The sequence below is a fragment of the Pinus tabuliformis genome, chromosome 5_1, assembly GCF_031772625.1.
Source record: "Pinus tabuliformis cultivar Carrire ecotype Pingquan chromosome 5_1, CPIR1, whole genome shotgun sequence".
Classification (NCBI taxonomy): domain Eukaryota; kingdom Viridiplantae; phylum Streptophyta; class Pinopsida; order Pinales; family Pinaceae; genus Pinus; species Pinus tabuliformis.
The window spans coordinates 530,899,590-530,922,734 of record NC_142305.1 but is presented as its reverse complement, the minus strand read 5'-3'; positions in this window follow the sequence as shown (position 1 = coordinate 530,922,734).

The window sequence follows — 23,145 nt, the reverse complement described above, 5'->3', positions numbered from 1 at the left end:
TTAACCATCAACTGAAAGGGCTTTTGGAAATATTTATTTATGACATGAGTTACTAAACTAATAAGAAAATGGCATTGAACAACTTAATTCAAAATCTAAAAAAACTAATGAACAACAAATGAAATGAATCAATTTATGCTACTGACATCAACTTAAAGTTATTGGTAAGAAACTAGAAAGTAGTGAAAACCAAAGAACTATTCTGCGCTAAAATAAAACTACTCTGAGTTAGTGAAAAAATGACACAAGCTGCATTATAAACAGAGTTAGAAAACGATTATAAACATTATGGAAAAACACAGTGACTTTACAATTGAACTATGAAAGACAAAGCATAAATAAAATGTACCCTTGACCATGCAGGGGCCCTCTGCAAAGGTCTTGGATTATAAGCACTCAATCAATACACCAACAATGCTTCAGGTATCCATTAAAAACAGAGTCTTTATATTAAAACATAGAACTGAGTTCTTCAAACTACAAAGTGGAAATCTGAACTATTGCATAAGCAAAAACTTGAACTTGTTCTGCGTTGTACATGCTGGTATTTATAGAGAAATATACAGCTGTTTTGAAGAGAGAAATCAGCTACAACAAAACACGTAGACAGGCAAGTATGCAGAATTCTTGTCCTTGGTTGCTTGGAAACATAAATCTATGGTAGTGGCTATTAGATTCATTTGCGCAGGTGGCACATGAAGTCCATGGCCTCAGGAGACTGCTTCGGATCCCATCACTGAGAAACGTGTGCAAAACAGAGTCCTGTTTGCTATAAGTTTCTATAGTTGACTTCCCTTTGACCAGAGTCCTCCTAATTGATCTAGGCCAGATGAATAGGATATGATCCATGCTCTGATGTTTCCCAAGCTACCCACGTAGTACTTTTCCTCTCTTGACACCTGGAACCTACAAAAGCGTGGAAATGGCTGTGGAACAGCCGATTAGCTGCAGAATGTGGTTGTGTTCTGTAGTTGAAAGACAAAAACCTATTCAAATAGAAATCATAATAGTATAACATGTAAATCACTGAAATATACTCCTTGAGGCAATGTGTAATGGTTTTTGATGATAAGGATGCATTTTTCATGGAAAAGCAAAGAAAGAAGGATGAGAAAGTTGCTTAAGGGAAAGGAAGTTTTGGAACTCAACATACCCCCACTGCGAGACTATTGCATGTCCCCATGCAATCAAAATTGTGAACTCCCTCCTCTTATTGCATTTGCTCCGAGACTTCAACCGAAACATCCAAACTCTTCTTGCTTTTCTTTACTACAACTGCCATCCTAGGCTTCCTCATGAGAAATCTATACTTGAGGTTAATGAGAGCCCTGTTTAGCTTCTTGTTTTTCCTTTTTAGTTTTCTATTCTTCTTGTGCCATAGACCTAAATGAAGCATAGTGTTATCATGGATAATCTTATCCAACTTGTTTTGTTCTTTTAGGGCTTCATTTTCCCCCTGGATGTGCCTATTTAGAACCTCTAGCTCATAGATTTCCTGCTTAAGTGAGCTAGTCAAAGTCTCTTGTGATGTGGTTGGTTGCTCAGGGTTAGATGAAGTTCCTTGATCCACTGATGTATTATTTTTCTCTAGTGACTCAATGTAATCATAAATCTTTTGTTGGATTGGATCAATTCTTGGAGAGGTTCTCTTTGGGCTGCTTTCAAAGTTTTGTTGAGGAGAGTGCTGTGGGCTTTGCTCATATGAGATATTGTCTTGGGACTGAGTTGGAGTTTGTTCCCCAAAATCTATGAACTGAGTCTCTTTTGATTTTTCTTTCTTCACTTTGCCCTTGAGTCTAGATCTTCTCCTCAAATTTTGGGAGCCTATGATTTCTTCCTCTATAACCTGTCTTCTTTTCCCCTTCTCCTTCTCTTTCTTGAATTGATCCCTGATGTTGACTAATCTCTTAGAAAGTAATTTTTCATCCTCTGATGAAGGTTCAGGAGTATTTTTATGGATTTCCTCCAAATTTTCTTTCATCTTTCTCCTCCATTTTGTCTACTTTCTGATCTCCGTTAATGTTTCAGCGATGGGCTCTTCTTCACTATTTTTTTTGTGCTGAAGTTTTAGGAGTGTTTTGAAAGGTGAGACTGGTTTTCCTTCTCCTACTTCTTTTTACAGAACTTCCCTCGGCAATTCTAGTGCATATTGGAAAAAATTTATGATAAAAAAGTTCTCCCATGTGTCTCCTACACTCTTTAAGTGATATTCAACTAAAATTTTTACTAGACCATGGTGATAAAGATTGGTTTATATGGCTTCCATTTTCTTCTGAACAGTAGTGGCCATTCTCCTCAAACTATTCAACAGGAAAAATGGGAGATTGAGGGTTCCGTTTTAAAGAAAATTCATCAACAGTCTTGTGTGATATACATACATGGAACCAAATCTTACTTCGCAGGTAATAAATTTTTGCAAAATTATTAACATGCTACTCCATTTACCCTTAAGTGCAGAGATGGGAATTCCTCTCCTAAAAACTGAAGTGTCCATACCTGGATTTTGGAGAATGAATTTCCAAGTTTCATCATGGAATTCTTTATTCTTGAACCACCTCTCTCCTACTCTTGGTAGCTCGGTTGCTTCAGCAATAAAAGACTCGGTCACTGTAAACTTTATGTCACCAATCTCCACATCCATTCCATCAAACGATCTAGCAAATGATTTGGTGATTTCTTTATGGTGACCATCGAATTTCTCAATGAAACTCAACCAACCAGCTTTCTTCAACATTCCTTTCAACTAAGAATAACCTTCCATGTACTTCACTCCTATGGGTTCAGTTCTGACGATGAGACCCATCACTTCTGTTCTCTGCTATTCTTCAAAATTCCCTTCACTGTCTGAGAAATGAAGTGACTGCGTAAAGAAGACTGTGTATATGGCAGTGGAACAACTAGTATATGGAAGCAAAGATAGCTATGGATATGGGGATGGAATGACATAGACTATGAGCATGAAATAAAACGGCTGTACATACAAGGTATATGAAAATAAAGAAGTTGTATGCATGAAATACGTGAAAATAGAGTGACTGCTATACACAGAGAATACGAAAACAGAATGACTGTGTGCTCAATGTAATAGAGTGTTTGTATACACAAGAAGGTTGCGGAAGTATAAGAGAGAAACTCGGTGTAATAAATGAACAATAGGGTTTTGAAGAGTCGTATTCAAATGGGTTATGCCATGAATCTAACTGTTTAACAGGTGTGCTGGAGAAGTACAGTTAAGTACGAGTCAAAAACAGAGATTGCATCATTAGACTGTTAGGCATTAAAGTCAGAAGGTGTGGTGGAATCATCATGGCACTCAAATCTCATAATGATAAATCAAGGAGTAGTGTGATTATACGAGTTATACAATCTATGTTTTGTATTGTTTTTTGAAATAAGTTTTTGTTCTTACCTCTAGAACCATACCTTCTGGTTGCTAATCTTTTGTTGTTTGCTTCCTCAGGTGCTTAGATATGATAGGTTTGCAAAAGTTTTTCTCTCCTCCATTACCTGCGTATGAAATTTATTATGAACTGGCCTCTTTATTCTTGAACTGATGATCAAATTGCTGCTGCAGAGTCAGATTGGATACAGAACATGATTAGCTATGGAATGGGAATAGCTACGGAACGTGAGAACAGCTGCGGAATTTAAAACATAGAATAAAATGTGACTTTATGAATGAACGAAATGGAGATGGCTGTGTGGGTGAAAATATGACAAAATGAAAAAAATGAAAAATGGAGATGGAAGAAATTCTAGAGAAGAAAAATTTATTGGTGGAATATGGTAGTGGAGTGAAGTGAAACTTGCAGAAGTAAAACATAATGAAATGAAATAAAACAATGAATTTTTCAAAATGCATAATGAGTCACCATTTTTTTTGGGAAATATAGGGTGTCAGAGTCTTCTGATTTTCACCTTGTATTTTCTGTATAAGCACGCCAATCAGTGATTGGTTTTCAACCTTATACAATTTTATTTATTTTTAGATATGATGAAAAGAACAAAGACTAAGTTGGTGGAGAAGAAGGATTCTTCTTCACCAACTTCATTTCAGAATTATTTTGAAAGATCTTGATGAACTCCTCCTTTGAGATTGTTTTTGATAAATTTTCAACCTATGACCATTCACAAGGAGAGGGGTTTGATTCTCATCTATTGTTCTAATTCTTGTTGCTCCATTACTGAAAAAAATTTCAATCTCATATGGCCCAAGCCAATGAGTTTGAAACTTTCCTTGAAAATCCTTAAACCTTGAATCAAATAACAGTGCCCAATCTCCCTCTTGAAACCTTTTGTCCTTGATGTATTTGTCATGCCACTTAGCGCTCTGTTGCTGAAGTAGACCAGTTCTTTAAACAACCTCTTGTCTAATTTCATCAAGTTCATTTAACTGCCCCAGTCTATGCTTTTGAGCTTCTGATAAATCCATCCCCAACTGGACTGCCATCTTGAAATTTTTGACTTGGAACTCTATGGGGAACAGGACTTGCTTTCCATAAACAAGTTCATAGGGTGTATGTCCTGTTGTGTTCCTCCATGTAGTTCTATAGGCCCATAAGGCTTCAGGAAGCCTTTCTACCCAATCTCTTCTATGTAGATGCACAATCTTGGTGAGGATTCCTTCAATCACTTTATTTGTAGACTCCACTTGACCATTTGCTTGTGGATGATAGGGAGTGGATTTCCTATGCTTGATCTTGTACTCTTCCATAAGCCTCTCCATCATGTTGGATGTGAATTGAGCTCCCTGATCTATCACAATTTCTCTTGGAACACCAAAGCGAGTAAAAATATCCTCAAAAAGAAAACTAACTACAGATTTTTCGTTAGCAAAAAGTAATGCTTTGGCTTCTACCCATTTGGTGACATAATCAATGCATACCAATATATTCTTTTTCTTCTTGTATGGAGGATTAATAGGTCCAACAAAGTATAAAGCCCATTTTTCAAAGGGTTCGATAAGTACCTAAGGTTGTAATGGCATTTCATTTGAGGGGGTAGGTTTCCCTACCCGTTGACAGTTATCGCACCATCTGACATATTCTTTAGCATCTTTGAAGATGGATGGCCAATAATATCCTAAAGAAATGATTTTATAGGTTTTCCTTTTGTCAACAAAGTGTCCACCACACGGCTCATCATGACATGCTTTGAGAATATCAAGCATTTCGTTAGTGATCCATGAATATCTTGCACTATCTTGAATAATCTTTCTTTTCTCTCTAGGAAATAAATGTGAAGGTAACTTCCCTATAACCAAGTAGTTAGCAACATCTGCAAACCAAGGAGTTTGAGTAGTTACTGCAAATAGATATTCATCAGGAAACTTATCCTCAACCGGAGAGTCTTCTTTGATATTTTGAATCCTCGACAAGAAATCAGCGATTGTGTTTTGTTTTCCAGGTCTATCTAGCACAGTAATGTTGAATTATTGCAAAAGTAAAATCCATATTGTAACTCTGCCATTAGTAATAGATTTATTTATCAAATATCTAATTGCAGAGTGATCTATATGAACAAAAGTTTCATAGCTTGTTATATAGTGTCTGAACTTGTTAATTGCATGAACGACAACTAAGAATTCTTTTTCAGTCACGGTATAATTCAACTCAGTGGGAGTCAAATTTTTACTTGTGTGGTAAATGGCATAAGGAATCAAATATTTTTGTCCCAATACAGCTCTTAGAGCTGTATCTGAAGCATCTATAGAAATATGGAAAGGAAGTTTCCAATTTGGTCCTCTTAAGATAGGTGCTTCAGATATTTTTGCTTTCAAGGTTTCAAATGCTAGTTGGCAATCAGGATTCCACTTGAATTCACAATCTTTTGTAAGAAATTTGAAGAGTGGAGATGCTACTTTGGTAAAGTTTTCTATAAACCTTCTATAATATCCTGTAAATCCTAGAAAACTTCTAACATCTTTTTGGCAATTTGGAATTGGTAACTTAGAGATGACTTCAACTTTTGATTTGTCCACTTTAATCCCATCTCCTAAAATGTGATGTCCTAAAACAATACCTTATGTAAACATCATAAAGCATTTTTCATGGCTTAGTGAAAGGTTTGTTTCTTTACATCTTTTAAGGACTTTTTCCAAATTTTCCAAAGCTTCTTCAAATGTGTTACCATAGACTGTAAAATCATCCATATATACCTCTACACAATCATGTATTAGATCAGAAAAAATTCCTAGTACTGCTCTTTGGAATGTTGCTAGTGCATTACATAACCCAAAAGGAAGCACTTAGTAGGAAAAAGTTCCCCATGGACAAGTAAATGTGGTTTTATCTTGATCCTCAGGTGCTACCTAAATTTGATTATAACCACTAAAACCATCCAAGAATGAAAAATAGTTTTTACCTGCTAATGTATCTAATACCTGATCTATAAAGGGAAAAGGAAAGCGATCTTTCAAGGTTGCTTTATTCAATTCTCAGTAATCAACGCACACCCTCAATTTACCATTCTTTTTAGGCACAATTACCAAAAGATAAACCCATTGGCTATCTGAGATTGGGTAAATGAAGTTTACATTGAGTAATTTTTGGAGCTCTTCTTTCGCAATCTCCTTAAGATTTGGATTCATTCTTCTTTGAGGTTGTCTGATTTGTCTATTGTTTTCCTCAATATAGATATGATGGATACAAGTCTTAGGATCAATACCTTTCATGTCGGTATACTCCCATGCAAATGCAGCAGAATGTTTTTGTAATATTTTGGTTAGCTCTTCTTGTTGTAGTTTCTCCAAATTTTTGTTTATGTTCAATGTTCTACCTGGAAAAATTTCAATTGTAGAGCTACCAAACTCTTCCATAGAATAGAGAGACATCTGCCTAGATGACAAGTATTCAACATTAGATTTTTCCTGGAATTATGCATGATCATATTCTGAAGATGTTTCAAAATTTTCCAATGTGTTCAAAATTTGACTATCTTCACTAATTTCTAGTGTAGTAATGATAGGCTAAATAACATCTTCATCATCGATCCATTCTAATTCTATGATTGCTTTTGCTGGAGGATACAAAGTAAATTTCTTTGTTGAATTACCATCAGAAATGTACATTGTGTAGATCATCTTCCGGATTCATCGCATTAGGTTACTTGTTGATCGACGTTTCGAACCATCAACGGTGGTTCATCTTCAGGATGTGAAAGAATTAATGGAAAACTAGTCTTATTATTCAGTTTAATAAATAGATGTAAGAGATGCATTGCCGACAGATATTAGGGATTATTAATTTATTATTGAATTTAAAATCTATAATTTTAATTATATTTTTATTTTATATTTTGTTGTTTTAATTATGTTTTAGTTGTTAAAAGGTTTTGAAATTTATATGATTCATAAATAGTTAATTGAAATTTATATGATTTTTAAATAGTTAATTTTGAAATTTGTTTAAAGTTTTTTATGTTTAATGTTAAATTGTTGTTAGTATTGAATTCTAAAATCTTGTTAAATTATATCTTATTAAGGTTATAATTTATTTTAATTATAATGGATTGAATCATTATTATTTGTTGAATATTTTCATTTTACTAATTCATTATTGAATTGTAATTAATAATAATAATTGTAATTATAAATAATTATTGTTCATTTATTAATATATTATTGATTTATTATTAAATTAATTTATTATTGATTTATTATTGAATTAATAATAATTATAAATATAATTATTGTTAATTTATTAATTTAATATACAATTATAATTTATTAGGGCTATATTTGTTGTATTTTATATTTATTATTTTAATTATATTTTATTTTAATTATTTTGCTATATATTTTGTTATATTAATTATGTTTCATTTTAATTGTATATTTTGATTATTTTATAGTTTTGAAGATTATATGATACAAATTTCTTATTTTTAGGTTTGTTTAAAGTTTTTTTATTGTTGATTTTAAATTATTGTTAATTTTACTTTTTGTTAGATTATAATTAATGGTTTAAACACCTTTTTTTTTGGATAATTTAGAGGAGGATAGTGGTTAGGGAGGGGTAAGATTGGATGAAAGGATTGGAATCCAGTTTTCACTTATGGTCCATCCGTCGTCTCTATTAAGGTTATTAGGGTGCTTGCTAATTTCTATGGCTTCTCTGAATTTCCTTATAAAGTAGTGATCACTTCTAGCTAAGATGCGGGTATCTTCTATACAAATTTGGTGTTTAGTTTTATTGGAATGTTCTGCTAAAGCTGATGATTTGGATCGATCCAAATCATCAGCTTTAGCAGAACACTCCAATAAAACTAAAACTAAACACCAAATTTGTATAGAAGATACCCGCATCTTAGCTAGAAGTGATCACTACTTTATAAGGAAATTCAAAGAATAGAAATTAGCAAGCACCCTAATAACCTTAACAGAGACGACAGATGGACCATAAGTGAAAACTGGATTCCAATCCTTTCATCCAATCTTACCCCTCCCTAACCACTATCCTCCTCTAAATTATCCAAAAGAAAAAAAAGGTGTTTAAACCATTAATTATAATCTAACAAAAAGTAAAATTAATAATAATTTAAAATCAACAATAAAAAACTTTAAACAAACCTCAAAATAAGAAATTTGTATCATATAATCTTCAAAACTATGAAATAATCAAAATATATAATTAAAATGGAACATAATTAATATAACAAAATTTATAGCAAAACAATTAAAATAAAATATAATTAAAATAATAAATATAAAATAAAACAAACATGGCCCTAATAAATTATAATTCTATATTATTTTTAATTTTTTTTCTATGTAAAACTATTCTATTAATATGAAACAAAATATAAGTACATCGAGGCTCTGGCCTTAGTAGTGCAGAACATCATTTGTCTAAAAATATATCAGTCTAAACTCGATTGCCCCATCGATGGGAAAACCAGTCTAAGAATGCAAAAAAAAACTCACACAGGGGTTACTAGTTTTAACCAAAACTACCAAACATTGCAAAAAATAACCAGGAGATAAGTTTTAACAAAACAAATCATGACAGAAACCATCCAGTCAGCAAAAGAACACGCTAGCTGGTAGTAGGGCAACACCTGGCTGCCAAGTGTCAATCCTGAAGGTCTTCTGGGGCAGGCTCTTCCTCGATAAGACACGCATACTTGTACCACTCCTCCTCCTCAACTGACGTACTACTCTGAATTCCACGAACTGGTTGAGTGCCAAAGGAGCTGCTTTCTGCTACATGCAGGGAGGACGTGTCTCCTGCTCCGCCTCCCAGTTCCTGCGTGTCTTCAGCACTGCCTTTAGCAGCCTGATGACTGCCAACCAACTCCATTCCATGCAGGATGACATCATCCTCGATCAGCTTCTGCTTGCCTGGGTCGCGGGCACCCCTGTTCCTTTGAGCAGCCCTCTGCCGCTCACCATTGTTCTTTGGCTGAGCATCCTACGGGTCGTTTTCCTCAGAGAAGGTGATGGTGACTGTGGCGGTGATAATAGGCCTATGCAGGGTGTTGTGGAAACGAAATTGAGTTGTGTGGGGAGCGGGGTGAGGGGGAAGGGGAAAATTGGTCGTATGAACAACAGTGTCCCTCTTGCCGGCACCTTGGAGCTGAGCTCGTCCTCTGCCACTGCGGGTATCAGGATACCGGCCAGAGAAGGAGCTATGAGGATTTGAAATGACAGGAGAAGAGGAGGGGGAGACGGATTCTGGGTTGGGCGTTGCAGGAGGACGGATGCCTCCACCACGACTGCCCCCTCGTCTGCTACGCATTCGGTGGCAGATGCGAGCCATGGCAGTATTTGACGCAGAGCTACCGGTGGGGAGATTGGCGGAAAGGCTGAGCAGAGAACGAGCGGAGGAAGTCTGAGCTGGATTCAGATTGCAGAGCCTGGTATGGGAGAAATGATACCCATTACCAAGGTCCACACAGCTGAGCAGCCAACAGCGGCTTCTAGTGACTATGCGAGAACAAGGCTCCACGGCCTGAGGAGGGCAAATGCTATGGAGCAGAGGAGGAATAACAATGTTATGGTCTGTGGAGGCCATTGTCATGAACTTGATGGAGAAATCTCGACTGGAGCACCCAATTAATGTCACCTGCAAGGCGCCATGAATTCCTTTCAGGCTGGCTTGGGAGGGGACACAGACAGCCATGTGGCCAGTCCTCCCGTCGCCTGTCCGTCTAATCACCATTAATGGCATGGTTATCACCCGCATCTGGGTAATTCTAAATTAAATTAATAAATTAACAATCATTATATTTATAATTATTATAAATTCAATAATAAATTAATTTAATAATAAATTAATAATATATTAATAAATGAACACTAATTATTTATAATTACAATTATTATTATTAATTACAATTCAATAGTAAATTAGTAAAATGAAAATATTCAACAAATAATAATGATTCAATCCATTATAATTAAAATAAATTATAACCTTAATAAGATATAATTTAACAAGATTTTAGAATTCAATACTAACAACAATTTAACATTAAACATAAAAGACTTTAAACAAATTTCAAAATTAACTATTTATGAATCATATAAATTTCAAAACCTTTTAATAACTAAAACATAATTAAAACAACAAAATATAAAATAAAACAATTAAAATTAAAATATAATTAAAATTATAGATTATAAATTCAATAATAAATTAATAATCCCTAATATTTGTCGGCAATGCATCTCTTACATCTATTTATTAAACTGAATAATAAGACTAGTTTTCCATTAATTCTTTCACATCCTGAAGATGAACCACCGTTGATGGTTTGAAAAGTCGATCAACAAGTAACCTAATGTGATGAATCTGGAAGATGATCTACACAATTATGAAGATCGCAAAAACCTAAGAGATAAAAGGAAATGTACATGTCACCAGATCTACAATTAATAAAAGCATCAGCTATGGCCAGCCAAGGTCTTCCTAATATGAGCGGGTGTCCTCCTAGATTAATCTTGGGAGTTAAAATCATGAAATCAACAAGATATTCCCAAGAATCTAAGGAGACTGAAATGTCTTCTAGCACACCATCTAGTTTAATTACTGATCTATCTACAAGTTGCAGTAAGGTAGGTGTGTAAAGAAGGTTAGGAAGTTTAAGCTGCTCCATAGTTTGTCTACCCATAATGTTTATTGTTGCCCCTAAGTCAATCAATGTGTTTGGAATTTCAATCCCATTTATATGTGCCTTGACAATTGGACTTCTTGGATCCACATATTTCTGCATGGAAATCTTTCCCATCATGATATCTGCTATCTTTCCTACCAGGTGAATTCTTTTTGTTTCTCTTGGTTTTCTTCCTAGTCTTTTGATGCTCAACTCCTTTATTGTCTTAGCTAGAATTGAAATTTCTCAAATGGCTTGTAACAAAGGAATTTCGATACAAACATTCTTCAATTCATCTAGGAAGTCATAATTGGGCAACAAGATTTGTTTTTCTACTCCTCTATCAATTTGTAATCTTTCAAGAAAAGGAGGTGTAGAAGTAGATGTTGGTCGCTCAATGATAGGAGTTGTGTTTATTGACTCTTTTTGTTTTCCTTTTTCAATGGTTTGGTTTTGGAGGGATGTTCCCTCAAAACTTTTATTGACTTTTAGAGAATCATCCTCAAAAGAATCTTGTTCTTGAATGACTATAGAAGGTTTTTCCTTTTCTAATATCCTACCAAATCTAAGTCGAAGATCATTAAGATCTAGAGGAGCAATCATGTAAGTAGGAAATTCTTGTCCTTCTACCATGTAAGCATTCTAAGGGTTTTTATTAGTGGGGTTTGGCAATGGTTGGGCTGGTAGTTGATTTGGTTTTTGTTGAAATGGAAGCAAGAGTTGAGGATTTTGACTTTGTTCTGGAGGTTGTCGTGGAAATGGCAATGAAAGGTGAGGGCTTTGATTTGGAAGGTGTGGTTGCTGATTTTGCTGCTGATTTTGTGGGGGAGGATAGCTCTGATAAAATGGAGGATATTGATAATATTGAGTAAATCTCCCATAAGTATTTTGTACCCCTTGTGCCCATGGTTGAGATTGATACTAAGTTTGAGGTTGAGGCCAAAATTGCTGCCAAGAATTCCAGTTTGGTGGGGGCTGAAAATACATCAGATTGTTAAATCCTTGATTTTGTTGCCCCTGCCAAGGTCTTCTTGCAACAAAACGAAGAGGTTCTACAAAATTTGGGACTATTTCCTCTTGAAAGACAGCCTTAAGACCTGGGATTGAAAGACAACCCTTGGTCTCATGACTTTCTGAATAAATCATACAAGTTTCTACAATTTTTGCATCTAAAGGGCATTCCCTTAGAGCATGTTTCTTTCTGCATTTTGGACAAAAGATGGCTAAAGCATCAGCCTCTATTTTCTGCTTGTTTTGGAATTTGAGGGTGTCTAGCTACTCACTAAGGCTCCCTAAAATATCAGTTTTAAACTCATCAAGCATATTGCCAATTTCTGCCCTACTTACAGATTTGGTTGCAGATTTGTTTGCTCTAACAAGAAAAGGATATCTAGGTCCTTTCCCGGTTTTATATTTCCCTCTTGAGAGATGAACACATAGTTTTGCTATGTCATTCAATGGAAGTTGAGAGATGTCTCCCTTCCCCATCATGTTAAGGATATCTATCCATTCATCTCTAGTGGCCTTTAACAAAAGAGATTTCAAAGTTTCTTCATCTAAATTGTTCATTTTCGCTCTTTTCAAATTGTAGTTGAATATTTCAAGCAAATCCTCTAAGTTTTCATCTTCCTTTTGCATCATTTTGAACAGTTCATCCTTATGATTGGTAGGCATACAATAATCCAAGTATCTATCCAAAAATGCGTGTTTCATGTCATTCCATGTTCTAATGGATTGAGTGACCAACCCCATAAACCATTTCAAAGCAACCCCTTTTAATGTTTAAGGGAACAATTTGAGTTTTTGAGAGTCTTCTAAATAGTCATAGGTTCTGCACAAGACTTCAAACTCAAACAAAAATGTTTCAGGGTCCTCACTTCTCAACCCATAAAAGTTTGGGAGGACGGATGGTGAGATGTTTTTCATTGTGGTATGTGTTTCCTCATGTACTATAGAGAATCCAAATGAGTTATCTATTTCCCTATTTCCTTTGCCTCCTCCATTATTACCTCTACCTTCTCCATTGTTACCTCTACCTCCTTCATTGTTTCCTCTACCCCCTCCTCCAAATAGTGAGAATTCTCCATCTTGTTCTTCTTTTGCCATTATAGTTTTTTAAGAGTCCTCTGGTTCTTCTATTGATGGATTATGGGAGAGAGTTTCTACTTCTTCTTCTTCACTAGGTATTCCTACTTCCTCTACTGCAATAGGCTCCCCTGTAGAGGTGAAAAAGGTCTTCTCTCCTCAGTCTGTTTTAGTAGATGAAGTGGGAGAATCTTCTAACTGAGTTGTTGCCCCTTGAATTCCAGGAATCCTATGGCTGGGAGTATGAGTCTGGGATGGAGGTGTGTCTTTTCTAACTCTTGGTGGAGTAGGTGGAGTTGTGGAAATCGAACTTCTGCCCATAGCTATAAATCTACCCCTAGAGTCTCTTTCTCTATGCATGTCATTGTTTTGTTTTCTTGTTTTTTTTTATAACTGTAAGAGATAAGGTTACCTAGTTACACTTCCCTGACGACGGCGCCAAAATGTTCAGTCAATTTAGTGTCCTAAATTGCTACATAAATTATCAATCCGGGTATCATAAACTAATGAAGTGTAGTGCACTATATGTGTTAGATGACCCTTCTTACCTCACTATTTTTGAGTTTATTTTTGTTTTGGGGTTTTTCTCTTTTGGTTCCTAATGTTCTGCAATGTAATATACAAAATCTTAATCTACTACTACTAAGAATCTAGAGAAATTAAATGAGAGCTAAAAGTGCTTTAAGCCAGATTTGGAAGTAAAGTTTTAAACAAGAAAATGAAAACAGAGCTTCTTGCTATTATGATTGTTTCCAAAACATGCATTGAAAGGACTTAAAACCACTATCTACTCAATTACAGAACCAAAGTTTAAATGAGAAAATGAGATTGCAGCTATCTATGATAAAAAGAAAATGAAATACTGGAAATAAGATTACCACTACTGTTATTGCAGAATCAAAACTTAATGAACCACTAAAGATGGAATTGCCGCTAAACTAAGTGAAAAACTATAATTTAAAATGAAGTTGCAACTATTCTATTATGAAAGCAAGGCTAAATGAATTATTTTTGTCACTCTGCTACACAATTTAGGGAGAACTGCCTCCTTGTGATATAATTTTGAGAGATTTCATTCTTCATTATTCTAAGAAAAGTAAATGTAGAAATGTAGAGAAAGACTCATTCATAAGTGAAACATTTCACCACTTAGTTTTAAGATTAACCATAAACTGAAAGGGATTTTGGAAATATTCATTTATAACATGAGTTACTAAACTAATAAGAAAATAGCATTGAATAGCTTAATTCAAAATCTAAAAAAACCAATGAACGGCAAATGAAATGAATCAATTTATGGTACTGATATTAACTTAAAGCTACTGGTAAGAAACTAGAAAGAAGTGAAAACCAAAGAACTATTCTGCACTGAAATAAAACTACTCTGAGTTAGTGAAAAAATGACACAAGCTACATTATAAATAGAGTTAGAAAACGATTATAAACATTATGGCAAAACATAGTGAATTTACAATTGAACTATGAAAGACAAAACAGAAATAAAATGTACCCTTGACCACGTAGGGGCCCTCTGCAAAGGTCTCAGATTATAAGCACTCAATCAATACACCAACAACGCTTCAGGTATCCATTGAAAACAGAGTCTTTATATTAAAACAGAGAACTGAGTTCTTCAAATTACAAAGTGGAAATTTGAACTATTACACAAGCAAAAACTTGAACTTGTTCTGCGTTCTACATGCTGGTATTTATAGAGAAATATACAACTGTTTTGAAGAGAGACATCAGCTACAACAAAACATGTAGAGAGGCAAGTATGCAGAATTCTTGTCCCTGGTTGCTTGGAAACATAAATCTATGGTAGTGGTTGTTAGATTCCGTTTGTGCAGGTGGCACATGAAGTCCGTGGCCTCAGGAGTCTACTTCGGATCCCATCACTGAGAAATGTGTGCAAAACAGAGTCTTGTTTGCCATAGTTTTCTATGGTTGACTTCCCTTTGACCAGAGTCCTCCTAATTGATCTAGGCCAGATGAATAGGATACGATCCATGCTCTAATGTTTCCTAAGCTACCCATTTAGTCCTTTTCCTCTCTTGACACCTGGAACCTACAAAAGCGTGGAAATGGCTGCGGAATGTGGCTGTGTTCCGTAGCTGAAAGACAAAAACCTATTCAAATAGAAAACATAACAGTATAACATGTAAATCATTGAAATATACTCCTTGAGGCAATGTGTAATGGTTTTTGATGATAAGAATGCATTTTTCATGGAAAAGCAAAGAAAGAAGGATGAGAAAGTTGCTTAAGGGAAAGGCAGTTTTGGAACTCAACACATACTTTCACTTTTTTTCATGTATTTCTCATTTTTTGTGTAGTAGGGTCCATAGAAAGTATGAACATCAGTACTCTTTGGATGAGGAACTAAATTTTGATCCAACAAGTACTCCTGCTTGAAATTTGAGTAAAACCTTAGGGAGATAAGTTGAAAATACGAGTTAAAAAAGTAGTTTTATTATTTTATTATTTTTTAATATTTTTACTTTTTTACTCCAAAAATGGTGAATCATCTCCCATGGTTGACATCATCATCTTGAATCCTATTGGTTCTTATAAAGTTTATTTTGGTTTTACATTTTTCTTATGAGGCCCATTTTTTACCTCAAAAATCCCCTAATGTCTAGTGACTAGGGCTGGCAGCGCACCTTTTGATAGGAAAATCCACGTTGGCCCTCTTCAGGAAGTTTTTCCTAAAATGGAGGAGAAGCTTCTCCTACTAGAATTCTCGAGAACGACGAGTTGGTTGCAGTTGAATGAGGATTAGAGCGAGACCTCCCATTCCTGGTTCTTGATCCTACTTTCATGGATATTCCCCTTGAAATATAGAACCTCTCCCTCCTTTTATGGATCCTCAACTCCCTCTCCTTCCCTATAAATCAAACCCCCGTCTACTTTTGGTTAGCTACTATTTGGCTATTGCTTGGTTTCCTTCCTACGCTAAAACTATGCCTAAATGTTGCCCATTTTTCTAAGGAGAAAGGAGTGCTTGAAGGTCTTGGTTAGGACTTGGAAACTCATCCAATGGAGGCTTCCAACATCAAGGATTAAGTGGTTGTATGCTTCCCTTATTTTCTATTAATAATACATTATGTGTTTACTTTCCATAAGTGTGTAAATCATTACTCATTTAGTGTGATACTCCTTGATCTAACACATAGTTTATGTTAGAATGAATTATGCTATGTATGTTTTTGTCATATATTTTCTATCTTCCTTGCAGGTATTCATCCACAACGATGTAAATAGGATTGAACTTGGAAGTGAGAAAACCAAGAACGACATCAACGAGTGTTAGCATCAGAGTGAGGTAGGTCATCTATCTTCCTTTGTATTTTCTGATATAAATTAGGAAATTTTGCACGTATTTGTCTAGTTTGTTGCCAGATCCTCCCATAGGACTAGAGGGAACATTTATGTCCACAAAAATGATTGCCTGCACAACAAAATGGCAACTCTGCAAGGGAGCTTATAGCCCTTCAAACCTCCTTTCTAAATTTGGTCTTTGTGATTATTTTGGCCAACCTCCTAGTAATATGTAAACTTAGATTCATTATGGGTTTGCATTCTAAGTAGTATGCCCTTTAGAGTGTCAAGTTTGGATCTCTTTGAAATTATTTTTATTTTTCTAAGTCTTTCTTGCCCAATGCATTTTATCCATTTACAGTCGCACTGCCAACGCGTTTTATCCAGTTACAATCGCAGTGCCAACACATTTTATCCAGTTATAGTCGCACTACCAATGCGGTTTTTTCAATTACAGTTGTGTTGAAAGCCATGTCAGCACGAGTTTTGACTGTTACAGTCGCACTAATCCATAAAATTTGAGAATTTTTAGGGTTTCTCCCAGAAAGTTCTAGTGTGTCTTGATCTCTGAAGTGTTTTCTTTCTTTGTGTGTTTTGGATTTGTCAGTATTTTTGTTGATTTCCGATTTATTTGCAAAAATCCATCCCATTGCTTGAAGTAGTGAGAGTGAATTTTGGATGAGTCTTTAGGTATTTAAGTCAATTGAATTTATTGTTTGTTTCTTGTATGTGTGGAAGGAACGCTGATTTTCTATTGATTAAAGCATTATTAGTTGTTTTGAGAACCATAAAAGAAATCACATTTGCATTTTCTTAGCTTTCATCTCAAAGCTTACTTTTTGAATTGCATTAGATTACACTGCATTGAAAAGTCATTTTTGGGATTATCGTTGAGCATAGATTACATTTCTTATTATTGAAAGCTAAAAAGTGCATTTTCATCCAATGAGAAGAAAAAAAAAAAAAAAAAACATTTTACTTTTTGTAGGTGCATTGGAATAGTGAAAGTAAAAGATCTAGTTAGGAAGATTTGTTTGCTGCATACTTGGTTGTTGTATCAATGTTTGAACCTCCTCCCTATGATAGATAACTTTCATTGAAGTGAAAAGAATCATTTCTTCATACTAGTTGCATAATAAGTGTTCAGGTGACATCGATCTTTGAGCCTTAAAATTGAAACTTAATTGAAGAATTAACTTAAAATTTACCTCAATTAACCTAAGGAGCATTTGTCATTAACGAAAAATTTTAGAGTTCTAGGCTAGAGATGTGTTCTAGCGTTGTTAAACATAGGAGTTGTCGTTATTTTCCAACATTGTATCCTGGGGGTGAAATCCCATTCCACGTACGGAAGTGTATAGTATCCTTCTCCAGTACTTTTGGGTATATCAGAGGTGCTCCATGCATGGTAAGTATATGGGAATGCTCTAATTGGACGGTTACACATTATACAACACTACTATGTGCTGCACTCCCACATACCATCGCGTATATTTTAGGGGTACCCAATAGGTTTCTATCCATCCATATGTAATCGAGTTTGCCACCTTGTATACCGTGATACACCGAACACAACATTCAGGGAGATTGGTTGTCATACGTTAATTCCTTGGTTCGTTAAGGTGTATATTGCATTTCACAATTGCTTGGTAAACCTTTATGGCTAGTTACCCATTTTTTATTTTTTATTTTTAAGTTTTAAAGTCAATTAATTTACCACAGAAAAACATCATTCTTGTGGAAATACTCCTTAGTAGATCTTAGGTTGAGACTAATGGTAAAAGTTCTCGAGTTCACCAGCCAAGGAAACCCCTCTGACAGGAATCCTGGTCCTTTAACTTCTTTTGGAAATGTTGGTGCTTCCTGTATGGAAACATTGTCCTTTCCTGGTTTTACATTAGTTTGCTAGTCTGGTTATTTTTTACCCCTATGGTTCTGAATTTCCAAACTTCTCCTCAACCGGTCTCTCCTTCGCCTAAACAGTATCGACCTCGGTTGAGCCTAAAGTTGACTCTTTTCCTTCTTCTCCTGTTCAAACTTCTTACTCTTCTTCCTCTTCTGGTGAAAGCCTACAAGCTAGTAACTAGGTGGATAAGAAGAAGAAGAAAAGGAAGATTAAGAAGAAGAAAAATAAGCAAAGGACCAACCAAGTGACCATTTCTACAGATGCAACTGATGTTGGAAAATCTTCCAATCAACCCCGTAAAGTGAAATTCCCTTGCAAGCTTTGTAAGGGTGACCACCTTCTTCGAGAATGTCCTAGTATTCCCAAGATATTAGAAGTGTGGTCCACAGGTTCACATCGACCTTTGTCATCAGCCTTTGGAGATCATGTTGGTGATAAACCTTCAACTAGTGACAGTAAAGCCCATGGGAAAAAGGGAAAAAACAAATTTCCATGTAGGTTATGTGAAGGGAATCATCCTATTCACCTTCGTCCTTATATGGATGAAGCCTCTAACGCGTTAGAAAACCTTACTGCTTCTCAACCTCGTCTTCTGACTGGTTATCAGAAGATTTCCCTTAATCCTCCACTAGTTGATCAAGTGATTGATCAAAACTCATCTCTGGTCAATCCCACTCTCTTTGAAATTGAATCCCATGAGTCTATTTCTGACCAACCATTGGTCAAAAAAATGGTTGACCTAATTCCACTTTCAGTTGATCGTATCTATCCTGTAGAGAGTGAATTTCGTACCACTCAAGTTCTTCTGGTTTCTTCATATTCCAAAGAATTAGGGGGCAATCCTCATGTTCCCATGGTACAGGGGGGTGATCCTCCTATTCCTATGGTACAGGGGGGGATCCTCTTATTCCCGTAACGCAAGAGGGCAGTCCTCCCATTCTGATGGCATCCTCTCCAAGTAGTTTAATCACTTTCTTTGATTGGAGTTGATTGACAGGATATCGTCTTCTTTCCTTTGTGCCTTTTTAGATCACGGTACAGGCTTATAATATACCCGTACCTTGCACAATCATAGATGAAGGTGTATTTTTTTAGTATATGTCCTCAACTACTTGGAAGGCTATAGGTTCTCCGTGACTTGTGCCCATTACCCAAAATCAGTTAGCTATTAATAGAGGAACCAATCAACCCTTAGGGATCCTTCTGAATTTGCCTATTAATTTGGGAGGAAAAATTGTCTATTGTGACGTGATGGTTTTCTAAGACCCTTTGGATTTTAATTTAATCCTCAGTCGTTACTATGTTTATGTCGTGGGAGCTCTTGTCTCTTCTCTCTTTCATGTCATATGTTTCCCGCATGAAGTAAGAATTGTGGCCATTGATCAACTTTCGTTCGTTGGTCCTAATTTTGCTCTCGGTCAACCATATTCCTTAAATGGTCCTTTTATGAAAGTTGCGTCACCCCCACCACAGGTTAATTATGTGGCCACTTGTTCCGTGCTCTCTTCTATTGATGATCTAGTTAGTGATATAATGTGTCATGTACTGGGGGCATTGAAACCTAATATTTCCATTAGATCTCCTGACATGTATCCCCTCCAAAGCATTAATCTCCCATATAATGAGAACCTCTTGGAAGCTATGACCTCTTATAGGCCATAATTAAGGTACCTTTAGGATAGATCTTTTACTATGTCAACCTTGTTAAAAAATTAAATAGGTCCCTATGAGCATGGTTATTTTCTTGTGTCAAGCTCGTTAAAAAATTAATCAAGGTGTCATGAGTAGAATTTCTTACTTGTGTCAAGCTTGTTAAAAAATGAAACAAGGTGTCATGAGCATGGTTCTTTCTTGTGTCAAGCTCGTTAAAAATGAAACAAATCCCCTTCCAATTTGAGTCTTTGATTAGATCTCGTAAATTCCTAGTTGAGTCTTTCACTTGATCTCGTAAGTGAACCTTCATTCCATCCACCTGTTAGTAACCAATAGTCTACTTAGCTAAATGAACTGAAGCTTGGGGGGCATGTACCTCGAATTGATTCATTATGTTGGGAGCATGCAAACCAAACTCAAGCATTGTTTATCTTTATTTCAAGCTTGTGTAAAAATGAAACCAAACCCAAGCATAGTTTGTTTCCATTTCAATCTTGTGTAAAAATGAAACCAAATCCAAGAATAGTTTTTCTCCCATGTTTCAAGCTTGTGAAAATTGAAACCATCTTCAAGTATACTCAAGCATAGTTTTCCATGTTTCAAGCTTGTGTAAAAATGAAACCATTTCCACTTTACTTCTTGTGATTTCCACTTTTATCAGCCTATTTTTTCCATATGGGCCTTGGTTTTTTCATTCCAATGTCACCATCTCTTTGGCCAATCATACGCTTTCACTTGGTTGTTTTACCCTTGCCTTAGGAACATCTAAAATGAGTGGTCTTATTAGCCAGCCTCTTGACCTTTACATGTTTTGATCAATTCCATCATGACCAGAACCAGTCGTTGTCCTCTTACACCACTCATTCCTCTAGGTGGAGTCCTCTTTCAACTCTTTTCAGACTCCAAAAATATGAAAAGATTTTCAAGTGCTTGCCTTTTCGAACTCGTAAAAGTAAATGAAATTACGTCTACTTAGTATAAGTTTAACCATTTTCCGGTCTGAGATAGACTAATGTACGAAAAATGAATACCTAGGTCACACATGGCTAAGAGTTTCTGTTGAATATTGTTTTCTATCTTTTCGGATTCAAGAGACTATTTACGAAAAGGGACATCTAGCGTTTTCTTTTTTACTCTTTTTCAAACTCTCTAAACATGAAAAATATGTTGATTTACCCCTCCATCGAACTCATAAAACTAAAACGACAAAGGAATTGTCACCATGACGAGACCGAGCTACTCCTTCCTAGGGCTCGTTAAAAATACTAGGATGGATTCATCCGAAGGATGAACTTATATGACAAGCATATGCTATCCTCTTCAAGCTTGAGATAAAAAATAATGAGGTACTCGCTAGAAATAGTGGGGGAAAATGGAAGTAAACATGTCTTGTATTTTGTATAAAGGCAACATGTCACTCTTGAACATGACACTTATCTGTCACTCATGTTAGGTTTGGGTTATCCTCACTTCATCACTTGCCTTCCTGGGTTTTGGGAATCCATTTTCCTCTCATCTGATTATATCCTATTGTCATCATGACCTCTGATCCTATGTTGAGTCAAATGCTGCCAAAGTCTGGAGTTGTGTCGTTAATATGTTCAAGAGAAGTCCCATCTGCACTTCAAATCGATTATACCATGTTTGGCTTTTCTGCAAAAATCATGAATCACTCTTACCAACTCTGTTAAAACCTATGTTTTTTGTCGATGATGTGGGAAACATTATGGCCCTCCTTCAATGAATCACTTTCTGTCTACTCCAAGTCATTATCCAGGAAGATGATCTAGAAACTCCCTTTCAGTACCTTGGAGCTTGCATGCCTCAATGGCAAGTTCTTCACATTCGACGATAGGTTCACATCATTGGCCTTCGATCGAATGATTCTGCGAGTGTTCGACTTCAACTTCACTGTTCACACTCGCGAATTGTTTTGTTGTACCTTAAGAGCCATTGTCATCATTGGTGGTTTCTCTCGTGCCTGTTAATGGTTTACATCATTGATCAGTAATTAGGTGGTTTCTACCATGTTTGACTTTAACCCGTTTATTCACATTGTGAGATTCATACTTTGGTTGGGTCAAGATAGAAATGAACACCCTGGGTTTCATCTAATAAATACAGGTTGTGTGTAGTTATTAAGTATTCATGATTGTACACATGTTCCCTTCTATTCAAATGGTTGCATCCATGTCGTGGATCCATGCACATGATCCTTTCTAGTCGGATGGTTTTTTCCATGTTGTGGATCTATTTATTGTTAGATGCTTACACTTTGAGCATAATTACATCAAATATGTTAGGTATATTGTATTATGTTTGATTTGCAGGTCTCCTGACGGTGGTTTTCTGAAGTCCTTGTCATGATTTATAAAGCATTTCAGCCATCACTTCCCATTCTAAATTCATGCTTTAGGGGGCACCTTTTTATACAGTATTTTGTTGCACTCCTAATCTCATATCCTAAGTGTCGCACTTTGTGTCGTCAATGTTGCAAGTGTCGCAAAGTGACGAAAGCTGTAAAAAACAATGTATTCACCATGAAACATGTTCAAAAGCATCCCTGAAGGAAGAAGAAGACTTGCCTTGAAGAAATTCTGAAGAACTTGTCCAAAACCTTGTTTTGCAAGCCTAACGCTACTTTTAGCAAACAAACCCACGCTAGTAACCTTTTGTCTAACTAGTGACTAGCGTTGGCAACGTGCCTTTTGATAGGAAAATCTGCGCTAGCCCTCTTCAAGTAGTTTTTCCTAAAATGGAGGAGAATCTTCTCCTACTAGAAGTCTCGAGAATGGTGAGTTGGTTGCAGTTGAATGAGGATTAGAGCAAGACCTCCCATTCCTGGTTCTTGATCCTACTTTCATGGATCTTCCCCTTGAAATGTGGAACCTCTCCCTCCTTTTATGGATCCTCAACTCCCTCTCCTTCCCTATAAATCAAACCCCTACCATCTACTTTTGGTTAGTTGTTGGTTGGCTATTGCTTGGTTTCCCTCCTATGCTAAAACTATGCCTAAATGCTTCCCATTTTGCTAAGGAGAAAGGAGTGCTTGAAGGTCTTGGCTAGGACTTGGAAACTCATCCAAA